General features: G+C 38.6%; 1 non-coding gene across 1 annotated transcript; it reads left to right on the top strand.

The window, feature by feature from the left end:
- The first annotated feature begins 8,432 nt into the window (after positions 1 to 8,432).
- On the top strand, positions 8,433 to 8,539 carry LOC141609893 (small nucleolar RNA R71). Its single transcript, XR_012527797.1, has one exon. It is a non-coding gene; the product is annotated as a small nucleolar RNA R71 (small nucleolar RNA).
- The last annotated feature ends 2,917 nt before the right edge of the window (positions 8,540 to 11,456 follow it).

Below are 11,456 nucleotides of genomic sequence, written 5' to 3'. Positions count from 1 at the left end.
ATTACCACACTACGCCAAATAAGATCTTCAATAACGGTTAGATAATGCAATTATCGTTATTAAATAGAAACAAGGAACCGTTATTGCAACGACTGTTGTGAAATATATACCACGGTTGTATACAAACACGCGACCGTTATATAACATCAATAACAGATCTATAATACCATTATGACAACTCAAGAACTGTTATAAAACTGTTGTTAAATATGTTTATGGCAACGAGTATACTTTTAGAAACCGTTATTAAATATTAATGATGGTTTCAAACCCGTTGTCCTAGTTTACTATTGACAACAGTTTAGTGGTTCCAAAACTGTTGTTAAATATTATATATGATAACGGTTCATTTTGATATCTTATTTATTTAAATGTCAATATTTAACAACGTTTTTATTGCGTGCAAAACCGTTGTTATATTTGTCAATTGACAACGGTATTTAACCATTATCTATTTTTATTGAGGAAACTGGTCGAGTCCGCTTTGAGCTTAGATTTCGGTTACTTGTCGTTAGGAGCACCTAGACCAAAACAATATTTATAACTTCACAAAGAACATTACTACTAGTAAAGAGGCAAGTAAAGGTCGGATCCCGAGGGACGGGTATTGATGTAGGATTTTCAATTGCAAATAGTGGTGTCTAAGGGTGTCACAAATTGGGTTGAGATAAGAAGATCACTAAACTAAATAACAATAAAAGTAAACAAGCAAGATGACTAAAATGAGATGTAAACAATTGATTAAAAGCACTAGGGTGTCATGGGTTCATAGGGGATTCATGGGAATTGATCACACAAACATATTCTCAAATTATAAGCAAGCAATTATTGTTGTGATAGGATCGAGTTGGTTTATATCTTACAATCCTAGGAAGGTTTGGGTCCCGGAGCCGAATCGATTAGATTGTACAACACCTACAAGTCGACTTAATCCTCCCTACTCAACTATATGCATGGTCTAATGAGACTCGAGTTGGTTTATGTCTTACAAGTCTCATTGAAAAGGTAAGTGATGGGTAAAAAATGCAAGGATTCATAGGCTCGCATTTCATCAAACATAACATGTGCATAAGTTGAGATCACAACAAGCAAGCAAATAAATTATGTGAACATATTAAATTAAGCATGAATCATTCCCCATGTTGGTTTCCCCTAATTCCCCATTAACCCTAGTTAAGGAAACTACTCACTCATTATCAAGTTTAACATGTTAACAAGGTTGTCAATCATATTAACAAAGCAAAACATGATGAATAAATGAAGATGATTAACAATAATTAAAAAGGGATTAAGAGAATTATACCTAATGATGATTCCAAAATAATAATGCAAAGAATAATATAAGTACTTGATGATTGATGGAAGGTTGTCAATCTCCCAATAAACCCAAATAATCTTCAATTACCCAAAATAAAAGATGAACAATAGAGAAATTAAGGAAATGAGATTTGTATTAATACTTGATTAGAAGTTGATTACAAGATTAAAGAGAGATTAGAATAATATAAACTACACTAAAGATTGATCAGAAGAACATGATAATCTAATTAGACTAATAGGGTATTTATAGTGGGGATTAGGTGCACAAATAAGGGTTACTAAGGGCTTAAATGAAGATTAAGTCCTTGGGGAATCGCTCCTCTCAAGAAAAGATGCGGGTCTCCTTTTAGCTAGTCTTTTAAAAATATGCGCATCTCGAATGAAGAAGGAAGAGGACGTGTTGCTCTGGAGGACAACCCGAGCGTCTAGAAGGTCGGGACGAGCGGATTGTGTGGGTGTTGGACGAGCGGCCAGGCATCTTGGACGCTCGGCCTGTGGTGCTTCTGGACGAGCGTCCCGAGGGGTGAGACGCTCAGATCCCAGTCCAGCTTCTTTTCTTCTTTTCTTCTTCCAACAATCCTCCGGGATTTTGTCGGGGATGCAAGGATCTTCTTCTTCATTGTCCATCTACTATATTATGTACAAAGGCCTTCTAGTCTTGTCTTCTCTTTGATCCTTGGTCATTAGATTCGATCAATTTAGCTCTATTTTGCCATGAAAATGCAAGGTTTGCACTCCTCTCCTACCAAGGAAACAAAACCTCAAAGAATATTCAATACAAAGGACTAAAGATAGTAAATGACCCAAATATGCACTAAAAAGCATAGGAACGAGGCTAATTCGGGGACTAAATATGCTCAAATATTGATCACATCAAATATCCCCAAACCGAACCTTTTCTCGTCTTGAGTAAAGAGGTGACAAAACTAGGACCCTTATTTAAACTATCCTACTAATATAGCCGATATGAGACAATTAGCGGGTCTCACTCCGCCCCTTCAACTCACAACAAGACAACCATGAGGTAAGATGCCTTCTTGCAAGGCAAGGTGGATCTTGCCAAAATGGCAACACATCCAATCATTAAAGCACACAAAATCAAGTAATGGATGCATCTACAAAAAGAATAGCCACTTTCCTCATCTAAGTGGCGGAAATTATCTAAAGGGGAAGCAATTCAAGGGTACACACTCCTTCATATATATGGTTTCTTCAAACTACTAGGCCTAGAAGGATACCAATAATTCACCTCCAAGTTGTGTCAAGCTAGGGTACCTTTGTCCTTAATCGTTAAATGCTTTCGTCAAGAGTAGACTCCCTATGGTGTTAGAAACAGTGCAGGATCGCGGAATTCCCCTTCTTGCCTTGACAAGAAGAAGGGTCGTCCCCTCTCTACCATGCACAAAAGTGGATATGATGGATAAAAGGGATCAATAGTAATTGAGTTTCATTTGGGAGTTTGCTTTTGTTGTTGTTTTCCCCCCAATTTCTTGTGGCATTAACATTTGAGAACACTTTCTTTTTGCCATTTCTTTTGATTTTTGGCATTCCAATACTTGACAATTTTCAACTTTTCTTTGCATTTATTTTTGAACATTTTCAAAGTCACCCCATTTGTAGTGAGGGTGCTTATATTTGAAGCATAGGAGTTTTTATTTTTGTTACTCCTCTTTTCATTTGATGCAATTGCAAACTTTTTGGCTTTTGCATTTCATTTCTTGAACTCAAATTTGAATAATTTTTGTGCCCATTCCCTTTGATGACAAAATGTATGGTAGAACATGGATGAATGATGGTTGCATGGTTTCACGGGTCACCTTGGAATAAACGGTAGCCAAGGAGTTATCACACCACAAGGTACTCTTCACTAGGCCTTAATCCATGGGTCAAAGGATACTAGCATGACACATCTTAGGGTATTTTACGAGTATTCTAACAAGCAAGTCTTAAGAAGAAAAAGCATCTACTAGGGCCTATGTACACTTGTCAAGCTTCCCAAATAGATGGTTTCACAAAATTTTTCTAACATGCAACTATATGCCATGATGCAACTAACATATATACATCCTAATGCATATGCTTCTACTAACTAGTATGTCAAATAATCTAAATGTAATCCTATAATCACATTGTTTATACCGCATCAATCAAAATAAAGCCACATAGTCATTAACATAAAGAGTAAAAAGGAGATTGGAAAGATCATACCATGCTGTCTTCAATATCCTCATGTCTCGGATGTGGCGTAGTCGATCAATGTGAACAAGGATGAACAAACACAATATATACAAACAATATATACAAGACTACACTACAACGGAAATGAACATGTTTTTGGATTTTTCAATTTTTCAATTTTTTTTGGATTTTTCGAAATTTTTGATTTTTTTGGATTTTGAATAAAAGTCAAGTTAGAATTTTTCATCCCCACACAAGTATGGGCATTGTCCTCAATGGCCAATACGATAGGAAATTACGCAATGAAAATGCATGATTTCTAAACTAAATGCAAATTATACTAAGCTACACTACATGATGCATGTGTTTTTGTTATGGTGGAGAGCATAATTTAAATTAGCTCCCAATGCATATGCATGGATTTCCCCAAACCAAAATAGACATTATTTCTAATGTCATGAATTTCGGGGGAGTTTATACACATGGAATGCAATGCATGAAACTAAAGATTGTCATTTTGTATTCTACAAGTTGGGAACAAAGATAATGAACACCTTAATGAAGCCAAGGTGTTAGTCCTCCCATGTTGCTAGGACTCCAATAAAATGATCAAGATAAAATAACAAGAAACAAGAGAAGTAGACAAACCATAAGGGAGGTGTAAGAATGTAGGAGCCTCCAAAGTTTGCTAATCCTCACCCAACGTATCATCATCATCATCATCTCTTGAGGCATCATCAACCTCCATAGATGTGGAATCATGTCCACTCTCACTTTCACTTGCTTGTTCTTCCTCACTTTCCTTGTCCTCTTCTTAGACTTCTTCTTCTTGAACCTCTTCTTCTTCTCCTTCTTGGTCACCACCCTCTTCAACAACCATCTCCTCTCCACCCGGTCTACCACCACTAGGAATGCTAGGAAAGAATACTTCCTTATCCGCCCAACTAGGCAAAGGACAAGACAGATCAAGAAGTCCTTGCCTAGCTAGATGTAGGAGGGGCGGATATTGGGCCTTGTAAGCATCCACTCTATCATTGTAAGCTTGCTTGTGCATTTCCCTCATGAGTAGAGTCAAGTAATCATTTCCCACTTCGACATCTTTGGGTTTGAACTCGTGGTATTCAAATGGGTAAGGTGGGGTAATAATGGAGGAGGAGGGCTCGGCAATTTCGCCCCTTTGTTGTTGAATGATATACTCGGTCTCTTCGGAGAGTGGGAGAAGGTAGTTTGGTCGGTGAACATTCAATCGGCAAATTTTGGAAGGCAAGGTGAAGGATCTAGCTTCATTTTTTAACCACCCATATTTGTTGTCAAGAGTGTCGTGCTTGACCCACTTGAACTTGTGAATCATGGTGTCCATATCAACAAGATGGCCTCCTTTAACCGGCACATAAGTGTTGTTTTTGTTGAAATCCCGGTTAAAATGCTTAGCCAAATGGGTAACTAGTCCTCCATTGACAATAACGGCGGTGCCTTCTTTGCCACAATCCACATTAAGCCATCGTTCAACCAAAAGTCTTAGATGGCTTGGTAAATTCCCTCCCAATGTTCAAGGCCGACTCACGAAGAATATAATCGATTTTGATAAGATGATTTGTGCAATTTCTAGCTATCAAAGTATTCCCAATGACCTTATGTCATACTCTAATGCCCGGATAGTGGACTGGACTACCAATGCCTTTGACAATTGTTTTGCTTGAAGAACTAGTTGCCTTTTGGAAAGTGTCTTCTTTGGGGGTGCCTTGTTACCTCCTTTAGTTCTTGCCATTCTCCTTTGCTGGATTACACCAATGAAAGGTTGAAATCTTCAATTTTTAGTGATACCCAAATCGATTTAGGATGAATGAATGTTGCTTTGTATCCTAAAAATCGACTCAAAGGTTGAAGATTTTGGTGTTTGAATCACTTGTTGTTGCAAAAGGAGTGATTAATTTTTGTTGTGAGGAAGTTTGGATTTGATTTGGTTGAGTTTGTTTGAGGAAATTTGATTTTGTTGATGGAGAAGATGAGGGTTTTTGGGTAGTGGGCAGTGTTTGTATGTTGAAGAAATGAGAATGAATGGAAGAAAAAGGGTTTAAATCAACCGTTATATTTGAAAGTGCAGCAGAGGACGAGCGGACCAGGCATCGGGACGGGCGGATTCTTCAATGTTTGGCCCAGGAAAAGACACCACAGGACGAGCGTCTTTCTTCTAAGACGAGTGGATTCTTTGTGGAAGGACGAGCGTCTTTCTGGGTGAACGCTCGGATTCCTTTACAGGGAAAATCCCAGATTTTTGGCTATTGAAAAGACGAGCGTCTTTTGTGATGGACGGCCGTCCAGAATGAGACGAGCGGATTCTCAGCTGAGACGCTCGGATTCTTTTACAAACCAGTTTTTTGTATTATGCAGCTCTACCAGACGAGGGTCAAGTGACTTTGGACGCTCGGGTTCTTCAGGACGAGCGGATTGTCCATTTGGCCGCTCGGATTATGCCTTGACCACACGGATTTAGGTCCATCCGTGGGTGCTTCGTAACTCGTGTCATTTTCATTCTTCAATTCTCGTGTTCTTCATCGTAGGGGCACTACAAAGGCATGAATAGCCTAGGCAATTGATATCCCCACACTAAGGTAAAGCACTACACATCAATAAAATCATAAGTCCCTCCCTCACTTCTCTCAAAATGATGAATATCTTGATCAAGGCACAAAAATAAATCAAAAAATGACAAAAATGCAATGTAATAATTGAAATACAAGTTAGGGAGTTAGAGTATTTACAAGTGGTGGTTTAGGGAGGACTCTACCAAACTCTCATCCAATGTGAGATGTCAAGGGGGCATGTTCAAGGTGTTGTTGATGTTACTCAACACCTTGAAGAAGTAGTCGAAAGCTTGCTCATTGTCATGATAAAGGTCCTCAATAGATTTTTGCACTTGTTGTTCTCCATCATGGTCTTGGTTCATAGCATTACCAATATAGGGATTGAATATCCCTCCAAACTCATCATCCCAAAGACCGCAAACTTCGTCTACTTGATCATTAAAAATTTCTTGAGTTGATAGAGACAACTCTCCTTCTTTCTTGTCTTGGCCAATGAGGCCATCTTCTTCACTTGTCATGAGTGAGCTTTTCAAGCTCTCATTGTTGCTATTTCCTTGCTCTTTTGATGGAGCATCATCAACTTTCTTTTTCCATTGAAATTCCAACTTCTTCCTATCATCCTTCCTGCTATAGTGATCAACCATAAAACATGGCTCATGCAATCGGGGAGCTCTCATGGTCTTGTCAAGATTGAAAGTGATGGTTTCATCTCCCACTTCAAGGGTAAGTTCTTCATGCTTCACATCGATCACCGCTCCCGCGGTGTGCAAGAAAGGTCTTCCTAAGATAATAGGAATGTTGGAGTCTTCTTCCATGTCAACAATAACGAAATCCACCGGGATGAAGAATTTTCCAATTCTCACGGGAACATCTTCCCATACCCCTAAAGGTGTCTTTGTTGATCTATCCGTTATTTGAAGCGTGATGTTGGTACATTTGAGTTCTCCCATTCCTAGCCTCTTGCTAACCGAATATGGCATGACACTAACACTTGCCCCAAGGTCACATAGAGCTTTGTTGATTGTAGTGTCACCAATAGTGCATGGAATGGAGAAACTTCCCGGATCCTTGAGTTTTGGAGGTGAACTCCCTTGAAGGATGGCACTACTCACCTTAGTGGAGGCAATAGTCTCAAGCTTCCGGATTGATTTCTTCTTCGTAAGGATGTCCTTCATGTACTTTACATAGGCCGGAATGTGATTGATCAATTCCGTGAAAGGAATCGAGACTTCTAAATTCTTCACAATTTCCATGAATTATCCAAGTTGGTCATTAAACTTAGGCTTAGCTTGAGAACTCGTGAATGGAAGTCTAATCATAATGGGCTCCCTCTCTTTGGCCTTTTCTTCACTTTTCTTTGAAACTTCTTGATTGGTGGGTTCTTCTTCCCTAGAGTTTTGCACAACTCTTTCCTTGTCACTAGCTTCCACAACTTCATCCTCAACTTGCTTCTTTGGTCCTTCATATCTCGTACCACTCCTCAAGTGAATGGCACTAACCGTTTCATGTCTTAGGGGATTACTTTGAGGTGGTAATTGCCCCATTTGCCTTTGAGAGTTTGAAGATGCTAGTTGGGTCATTTGAGTTTCCAACATTTTTGTGTGGGCTAGTATGTGGTTGATGGTGATGTCCTTTGCTTGGCTATCTTTTTGCATTTGAGTGAAAAAATCTTGTTGATTCTTTTGCATTTGGAGGACCGCTTTTTGAACATCAAAACCTTGGTCATTTTGTTGATTGTATGGAGTTTTATTTTGATAACCTTGGTTTTGGTTGAAAAAGGGTCTTTGATTTTGGTTTCTCATGGGAGGTGGGGTGTATGTTGGTTGAGGGTTTTGAACATTTTGGCTTTTGTATGAGAGATTTGGGTGGAATTTGGTGTTTTCATTGTAATAGTTGGAATAAGGGGTACCACTTTTGTATGCTTGAAAAGCATTCACTTGCTCATTTGTTCCCCTACATTCACTTTGGTCATGTCCCAAAGTTCCACAATTCTCACATATCCCACTTGGGATTGATGAAGATGCCACCATGACATTAACATGATGCTTTGGTGATTTTGAGGCTTCTTCAAGCTTAGCCATAGCCTTCTCAAACTTTAAGTTGATGGTATCAATATGAGCACTAAGTTGAGCACCCAATTGAGTAATAGAGTCCACTTCATACTTTCCTCCTCTAGTAGCCTTGCGAGGTCTACTATATTGTGAATTATGGACCGCCATTTCCTCAATCTTATTCCAAGTTTGATTATCGTCAACTTCGGTGAACATACCATTTGATCCCATGTTGAGAATGTTTCTTGAGTCTTCATAAAGACCATTCCAAAATTGTTGTACAAAGAACCACTCGCTAAGTCCATGATGAGGACATGAGCGACAAATCCCTTTGAATCGCTCCCAAGCTTCATACAAAGATTCTTCATCCCTTTGCTTAAAACCCGTAATTTGAGCTCTTAGCATGTTAGTCTTTTCCAGAGGGTAGAATTTTTTTGTAGAAAGCTAGAGCCAACTTCTTCCAAGAGTCAATTCCAAGAGTAGCCTTATCAAGGCTTTTCAACCATTGTTTTGCGGTGCCAATTAGAGAAAAAGGAAATAAGATCCATCGAATTTGGTCTTGAGTCACTCTGATTTGTGAAATCGCATCACAATAGTCACAAAAAGTTTCCATGTGGGAATGATTGTCTTCACTAGGCATCCCCCCAAATTGGCTTCTTTTGACTAATTGGATAAATGTGGATTTTGCCATAAAATTTCCGGTTAAGTGTTGTGGTGTGGGAGTTCCATTGGGTAGGTTCTCCTCGGTTGGTACGGAATGTGATGAAAACTTGGGCATTGTGGATTGATTTTGTGATTGATTTTGTGTTGGGTTCTCCTCACCTTCTCTTGCAAAAGGGTTGATGAACTAAATAGTGTTTGGTTGAATATCTACAACCTCACCAATACCTCTCAAAGTATTTCTAGCAAGTCTTCTATTGGTTGTCAAAGTCCTTTCAATTTCGTGATCAATGGGTAACAAGTTACCTTGTGATCTTCTAGACATGCAAAATATCAAACAACTCGAAAACAATTAGAACAAACCTTTAGGAGTTTTACTTCCCCAAGGTAAAGAAAGATACAACTAATAACAATCAAAGAAAATCAAATCAAGTTAACACCGTCCCCGGCAACGGCGCCATTTTTGGTCGGTCGGCTTTGAGCTTAGATTTTGGTTACTTGTCGTTAGGAGCACCTAGACCAAAACAATATTTATAACTTCACAAACAACTCTACTACTAGTAAAGAGGCAATTAAAGGTCGGATCCCAAGGGACGGGTATTGATGTAGGATTTTCGATTGCAAGTAGTGGTGTCTAAGGGTGTCACAATTTGGGTTGAGATAAGAAGACCACTAAACTAAATAACAATAAAAGTAAACAAGCAAGATGACTAAAATGAGATGTAAACAATTGATTAAAAGCACTAGGGTGTCACGGGTTCATAGGGGATTCATGGGAATTGATCATACAAACATATTCTCAAATTATAAGCAAGCAATTATTGTTGTGATAGGATCGAGTTGGTTTATATCTTACAATCCTAGGAAGCTAAGGTTTAGGTCCCGGAGCAGAATTGATTAGATTGTACAACACCTACAAGTCGACTTAATCCCCCCTACTCAACTATATGCATGGTCTAATGAGACTTGAGTTGGTTTATGTCTTACAAGTCTCATTGAAAAGGTAGGTGATGGGTAAAAAATGCAAGGATTCATAGGCTCGCATTTCATCAAACTTAACATGTGCATAAGTTGAGATCACAACAAGCAAGTACATAAATTATGAAAACATATTAAATTAAGCATGAATCATCCCCCATGTTGGTTTCTCCTAATTACCCATTAACCCTAGTTAAGGAAACTAGTCACTCATTATCAAGTTTAACATGTTAACAAGGTTGTCAATCATATTAACAAAGCAAAACATGATGAATAAATGAAGATGATTAACAATAATTAAAAAGGGATTGAGAGAATTATACCTAATGATGATTCCAAAATAATAATGCAAAGAATAATAGAAGTACTTGATGATTGATGGAAGGTTGTCAATCTCCCAATAAACCCAAATAATCTTCAATTACCCAAAATAAAAGATGAACAAAAGAGAAATTAAGGAAATGAGATTTGTATTAATACTTGATTAGAAATTGATTACAAGATTAAATAGAGATTAGAATAATATAAACTACACTAAAGATTTATAAGAAGAACATGATAATCTAATTAGACTAATGGGGTATTTATAGTGGGGATTAGGTGCACGAATTAGGGTTACTAAGGGCTTAAATGACGATTAAGTCATTGAGGAATCGCTCCTCTCAAGAAAAGATACGGGTCTCCTTTTAGCTAGTCTTCCAAAAATATGCGCATCTCAAACGAAGAAAGAAGAGGATGTGTCCCTCTAGAGTACAATCCGAGCGTCCAAGGGTCGGGACGGGCGGATTGGGGAGCTGCTGGACGAGCGGCTGGGTGGTTTGGATGAGCGTCCTGGGGAGCTGCTGGACGGGCGTCCCGATGGTTTGGACGAGCGTCCTGGGACTCAGCTTCCTTTTCTTCTTTTCTTCTTCCAACAATCCTCCGGGATTTTGTCGGGGATGCAAGGATCTTCTTCATCATTGCCCATCTACTACATTATGTACAAAGGTCTCCTACCAAGGAAACAAAACCTCAAAGAATACGAAAAACAAAGGACTAAAGATAATAAATGACCCAAATATGCACTAAAAAGCATAGGAACGAGGCTAATTTGGGGACTAAATATGCCAAATATTGATCACATCAATTAGGCGGACCGCTACCGCGGATCCGCCTAATCCAACCCTAAACCCTTTCCCTTTCTTCTCATTCGAAGGCGGCAAGACAAAAAGACACCCTAGAGGGGCTGAGTGAACCCTTTTTGGGAACGGGATTAAAACTAGGGGGCCGGGTATCCTAAAACGGGACGGAAAAGGGTTTAGGGATGGATTAGGCAGACCGCTACCGCGGATCCGCCTAATCCAACCCTAAACCCATTCCCTTATTTTAAGAGGATAATCTTAGGAAGAAATGCGGGTTTAAAGCTTAGGTACATTGTTACATAATAATATAGACATTTGTAAAATGTTGAAGGTACATCATGGTCGATCACTCTTGTAACTGGCTTCAAATTAAAAAGGGTCAATTCTAAAACGTTAAAGCTTAGGTACATGATAATAATTTAGATTCAAATAAACATTGATAATAAACTGCAAATATGTTCTGACAATAGTAAAAGAAAATGCATATGTTTCTAAATTTAACTTCACAAATATAATTATACATGAATTAACATCAAAGTTCTTATCCTTTTCTAGGTTTACTG

Source organism: Silene latifolia, chromosome 10 (genome assembly GCF_048544455.1).
Source record: "Silene latifolia isolate original U9 population chromosome 10, ASM4854445v1, whole genome shotgun sequence".
NCBI classification, from domain to species: Eukaryota; Viridiplantae; Streptophyta; class Magnoliopsida; order Caryophyllales; family Caryophyllaceae; genus Silene; species Silene latifolia.
The sequence above is the reverse complement of the archived record's forward strand: the minus strand, read 5'-3'. Positions and strand labels throughout refer to the sequence as shown.